At 36.5% G+C, this 6,679-nt stretch overlaps 1 pseudogene; it reads left to right on the top strand.

Annotated features, from left to right (window-relative positions):
* Nucleotides 1–610: 610 nt before the first annotated feature.
* LOC130555328 (flavin-containing monooxygenase 5-like) lies at nt 611–6,276 on the top strand (annotated as a pseudogene).
* The last annotated feature ends 403 nt before the right edge of the window (nt 6,277–6,679 follow it).

Raw genomic sequence — 6,679 nt, 5'->3', positions numbered from 1 at the left:
CCACAGTAGTAGGGATGTAACGATTCACCGTGAGCCGGTTGAAAATCGGTTATAATGAGTGACGATTCAAATCAGTTGAGGTGTGAACTGAATCGCAAAACATTTTTTGAACAGCAGGGGCCGCTATTTTCACTGCAAATCTAAACGTGGACATGCTGATATTTCTTAAATGCAAAAAAATCCAAGAAAAGCTCAGACAGTATTATTTTGTTTATATTAAAGAGACTTTTTCTATTATTAATTTGTTATAAAATTGCAGTTTAGTTTTGTTATTTGAAATAAAACAATTTTATTATACAAAGAAACGTGAAGCATTTAAGAAATAATGCAAGGGAAGTTGTTCATTTCTAATTTGTTTCAACTCATTTTGTAAAAATAAATCATGAGTAAATCATGAATAAATCGCATCATGAGATCAGAATCGTGACTCACATCGCATCGTGAGCTGAGTGAATCGTTACATCCCTACACAGTAGTATACACACGTCCAAATCTCGCGAGAAATAGTGTACCAGGCGTAAATTTCTTGCCTACTGTTTTATGAATACTGAGGTTTGGGACATACTACTCTTTCACCTACTGCTTTTTGCCTACTATATAGTATGACAGTATGCAGTTTGGGATGCAGCGAGAGTCTAAGGATGGCATGAGGGAGAAGCAGGTGTTTGATGCTGTGATGGTCTGCACAGGTCACAACTGTCACCCACACCTCCCTCTACAGGACTTCCCAGGTACAACACAGAGTAATGACAAAGCAAAAAAAGTTTACTCTGAGCAAAGTGCAACATAATGTCGATAGCAGGTCAAATTGGGTCACACACCATAAACACAGACTGGCATTTTTTAGCTGTACAAGTGTCATTTAAACAAAAACAATTTACTTTGAACAAAGTGCAAGCAAAGTGTATCAATGCCATGTCAATAAAGGCTATACACAATCTAATTGCTGCACTATTAAGAATCTCATAACACAGAATTTACAGTATAACAACATACATGAAACTCTTTACAATACTATAATTTGCAGATAAAAAATAAAGGGTCTGTCTATTTAGGCATAGACACATTTAAGGGAAAATACTTCCACAGTCATGAATACAAAACCCCTGAAGAATGGCAAGGGAAGAGGGTAGTTGTGATCAGTGTTGGGTAAGTCACTCTGAAAAAGTAATTAATTACTAGTTACTAATTGCATATTCAATAGTGTAATTAGATTACTGTACAAATTACTCTCTCCAAAAAGTATTTAATTACTTATTACTAATTACTTTCTATATCCTACATCAACCTTGATTAGAATTGATTCAAGGATAGACGTGAAACGGCTTATTTAATTCATTCAAATAAATAAAAAACAACGACTTAAATTATTCTTATTAACCAACCAAAGTATTCAAATGTGAGAAGGATACATTACAGCATACATTTTAAAGTTAGACTTATAATTTTGATGTCATTTCCACTATTGAATATATTACACAGTATTTAGTTTAATTTAGTTTAATTAACATTTTCTGTGATTAATCACGATTAATCGCACATAACAATAATATTTTAAAATATACTTTTACATTTTAATAATTTCACATTTAATCTTCAAATTGATGTAGAAACAACAAATTTCTTTAACAGCGTCATTTTATGAATGAAAGAAAACATTTTGATATTAGTACTGTAACTGATGTCTCTATTAAATTGATTATTTTAACATTAATTATAGCCATTCAACAATATAATTGAGAGCTATCATGAATTATACAGAAATTGAAGGAAGTTCTCAAACACTTTACAGTCTTTAATGCTAAATTATAAATTAAATGCAGAAGAATTCTCATTAAAGCTATAAAATCACATTGATTTCTTCTTTTATTTTGTTCTTTGATTAACGTTAGTGACAGTAGTCACAGCAGCACGTTTAAGAACGTGGCCCCTTTAAGAGCTGTCTCAGTACGCAGATCTGACCTTCACCGCACTCCCATTTTCACAACTCTTTGCATTCATTTAAGATTTTATTTTACACTTTGAAGTCTTGCTTAAGAAAATGCTAGACAAAACGGGCTTTCTGACATAATCTTGTGTGGTTTTATCCATTCAAGCACGAAAGAGAACTTAACACGGACGCGCTGTCTGACAGAGAGTCACCGACGCAGCCTTCAGCCCATGACTGTTTACACCAGACTGGACCTCGCGTTGCGTTTTGCCGCGTCCCACAGTTTAGAAGCTGTCTATCTTCATTGAACGCGTCAAAGCAACTGTTTAAAATCGCGCTTAAGTGGTTTAAAAGCCTGTACACGAATAAGACCGTGATTACATAATGTAACGCTAGACAAAGAATGTCAAAACAAACGGATGCTGCGTTAATTGCGTTAAATATTTTTCACGCGTTAATTTGAAAAAATTAATCGCATGCGTTAACGCGTTAACGTTGACAGCCCTAGTTTAATTACATCAGAAGTAACTGTAATTAAATTACAGTAAATGCAAGAGTAATCCCTTACTTTACCTTTTCAAGGGAAAATTAATTAAATTACAGTAACTAATTACTTAGTAACTAGTTACACCCAACACTGGTTGTGATTGGCATTGTGAACTCTGGAGGAGATATTGCCGTGGAGCTGAGCAGAATGGCCAAACAAGTGACAACTTTTCACATTTCCAAACATTCTTTTAGTGGTAACACTTTACAATGAGGTGCTATTTATTAACAATACGTTGATGCATTACCTAAAATGATCTAACAATGGACAATACCAATACATCACTTATTAATGTTAGTTCATGTTAATTTCAGCATTTACTAATACATTATTAGTGACGATCTTGAAAAAAGCTCACTATTACTATTGCCTCATACTTCCTACTATTGCCTCATACTTATTATTATTAGTGATGCTTTGAAAAAGCATAACTATTGTTCAGTGTTGGGTAAGTCACTCTGAAAAAGTAATTAATTACTAGTTACTAATTACACATTCGATAATGTAATTAGATTACTGTACAAGTTACTCTCTTCAAAAAGTATTTAATTACTTATTACTAATTACTTTCTATATCCGACCTACATCAACCTTGATGAGTTAAGTGAGTCAAGGATAGACATGAAACGGCTCTTTTAATTCATTCAAATAAATAATATAAAACTACATTAAGTATTATTATTAATTACAAATGTGAGAAATATACATTAAAGCACAGTTTTTAAAGTTAGACTTTGAATTTTGATGTAAATTCCTCTTCTGCACACACACATATTACACAAAGTATTTAGTTTAATTACATCAGAAGTAACTGTAATTAAATTACAGAAAAAATAAGAGTAATCCCTTAGTTTACTTTTTCAAGGGAAAAGAAATTAAATTACATTAACTAATTACTTAGTAACTAGTTACACCCAACACTGCTATTGTTATTTGAACATACATACTTCTTATAATTATTCTTGTTCCACCAAAAGATTGGCACGCTACTTGTCCCGCAGCTTTTGACGTAGACCCATGAATGAATACATCACATCGACGGGCCTATTCGGGAATGGTGTGCTATGTCTTTTATAAGCGATCGGGTGGAGGGGGTGCGATAGGGGGGCGAATAAAAACCCGAAAAATCCCATTGACTTAACATTGCGCCCAACTTTGACGGGTCGTAGCTCCGAGTGAGTATATCGTAGAAACATGAAAATAATACACGATTTGAAGAGGCTATCAGGCTCTGTAAGAACATCACTCACAATGGGGTGTAAGTTGTACCCCTGCGGTGTAAGAGCCTCCCAAAATTTCCCAATCACAGAAAGCATGCCCATATAAGGCGTAAAACGTCTTGAATATCTTAGCAGTACAACCACTTAGAGACAAGGGGGTGGGCTCATTTTACTCAAGCTACCAATCAGTGTGACATGATCATTATGAAGTTATTAAGCCACGCCTATAGCAACCATTTACAGCAACCTAGCAACCGATCCCATAGACTCCCATTATAAAAAGTCCATGTGGATATCTTTGCAACACAGTGTCGTAGAGACAAGCGAGTGGGCTCATTTGACTCACACAACCAATCAGTGTCACAGGATCATCTTGAAGCTATTTAGTCACGCCCATAGCAACCATTTACAGCAACCTAGCAACCGATCCCATAGACTCCCATTATAAAAGGTTCAGGTGGATATCTTTGCAACACAGTGTCATAGAGACAAGGGGGTGGGCTCGTTTTACTCAGGCAACCAATCAGTGACCCAGGATCATCATGAAGCTTCGAAGCGACGCCCATAGCAACAAAACATATCAGCCTAGCAACTGTTTAGCAATACCTATATCTCTGCATCGAAATATCGTAGAGAGACAGGGGGTGGTTCGATTCACTCATAGGTTAGAGTATTGTCAATTGCAGATGCCAAGCCACGCCCATAGCAACCAAACAGGTTAGCCTAGCAACCATTTAGCAACGCCTATATCTCTGCATCAGAACATCATAGAGACTCGGGGGTTGGTTTGTTTCACTCATAGGTTAGAGTATTATCAAGTTCAGATGCCAAGCCACGCCCATAGCAACCAAACATATTAGCCTAGCAACAGTTTAGCAATATGTATATCTCTGCATCAGAACATCGTAGAGACATGGGGATTGGTTAGATTCATTCGTGGCTTAATGTGTTATCACTCTAGTGCCCAGTTCCGCGGTTTGCAACAAAGCATCACTCACATTTTCTTCAGAAAATGTACCTATCTAGTTGGTCATTGTTATCTAATGTTAGTTAATCCATTTACTAATGTTAAAAATAGCACCTTATTGTAAAGTGTTACCCTTTTTACTAATATAGCTACCAACAATTTTGTTGGCTATCACATTCCTTTACTTTAATTTCAGGTATATTTAAGCACCCGTAAGGGTTCTTGGATAATGAATCGTGTAGGACACAATGGTTTTCCTGTAGATGTTAAACTCCAGAGCGAGTAGGTCGCTTTATAGATTGCTACCTATTGAATTTCGCATCAGTATGGCACAGAAAGAATTCAATCGAAGATTCCACCACAAGCTGTATGGACTGCAGCCAGCCCACAGGTACTGTACATTCAAACTGTTTCACTGTCTATGATGTAAAACTGGTCTACAATATATTTACAAGTCTCCCACTGGACCTGATACTCAGATAATCCATTTTAAGGCGGTATTCTTGGCATTTATATTGCTGTTTTGTGCAGTAGTGTTCTTTTTTAATTCCCAGCCCTTTAAGTCAACATCCCATGGTCAATGATGATTTACCAAACCGTATTCTCTACTGTCATGGTCAAGCCGAACATGTGAGAGTTTCGTGGCTCAAGTGTGGTGTTTGAGGATGGCACCGTTAAGGACGACATTGATCTGGTGGTGTTTTGCACCGGCTATACTTTCTCATTCCCCTTCCTCTCACATATAATTCCTGTCTCGAAGAACAAAGTGTCTCTGTAAAAATATATATATCCACCAAACCTGGAGCGCCCAACTTTAGCTGTGATTTGTCTGATTCAGCCTCTGGGAGCCATTATGCCAATCTCTGAGATTCAAGCGTGCTGGGCCACCCGTGTTTTCAAAGGTAACAAACATGCTGCTGAACTGCTGCACAAAGACATGTGTAGGATGCTTTGAAAGTTGCATCTTTGTTGTATAAGTTATAGGGCGATTAAAAGGAAACAAATCTGTTTTCAATGATATATAAACATGACATAACTGTAAGTATACAGCATGTCTGTCTACAACAGATGTGATTTGTTCGCTTAGGACTCTGCAAGCTGCCTTCAAAGAGTACAATGCTGAAGGACATCAAAGCAAAGAAGGCGCAATGGCTCAAAGGTTGTTAACACCTCTAGATAATGCATTACCTTTGAAATACAGTGCATAACAACCAGTTTATACTACAGTGTTGTTTTATTGCCTCTTGATAACTTATAAACATATTCTCATGTAGGTACGTAGCTACACAGATGCACACCATCCAGGTGGACTACTTCCCTTACATGGATGAAATTGCTAAAGAAATGGGTGGTCATCCTGCTATGCTAAAGTTGCTCTTGACAGACCCTAGACTGGGTTTAAAAGTGATGTTTGGGCCCTGCACCCCGTACCAGTTTCGCTTGTGTGGACCCGGCCGATGGGAAGGTGCACGGCAGGCCATCCGTTTCTGTTGCAGCTCTGTTCTCTGCTCTGTATTACAGCAGAGCCAGTCTATACAAACTCGTATCAGACCCTTCAGTCATCCTGGACAAGATGAGGGCTTATGCACCATTGCCAGTGCTCACAAAATGATCATGAAAAATAACACACTTTATCTGACATCCCAACAAGTAACTTTAATTAAGTTATTAAGATTAAGATTAATTTGATTCCATTTTATCTGAATAAAACATTAGCATGAGATCTTTGCTTGAATATGCTTGATCTTTGTGCTTTACCTTTGCTTGAGTTGAGGCAGTTGAGTTATGCAAAACTTATACTGATCTGTGGACTTACATTAATATTTAAAACGGTGTGTCTAAATAACATAAAAGTATCAAAATAATTGATTCAGACAAATGTTTTTGTAATTGTACAAATATGGCATTTTATGACCTCTGTATAATTATAAATGATAGAATTACATGTGCACTTTAATTGTACTTGGTATAATAGATAGATCATGTTAGTCATGTAAGTGCACTTTGAAGCTTTG

Source organism: Triplophysa rosa, linkage group LG6 (genome assembly GCF_024868665.1).
Source record: "Triplophysa rosa linkage group LG6, Trosa_1v2, whole genome shotgun sequence".
NCBI classification, from domain to species: Eukaryota; Metazoa; Chordata; class Actinopteri; order Cypriniformes; family Nemacheilidae; genus Triplophysa; species Triplophysa rosa.
This window is presented reverse-complemented; position numbering and strand designations above follow the sequence as displayed.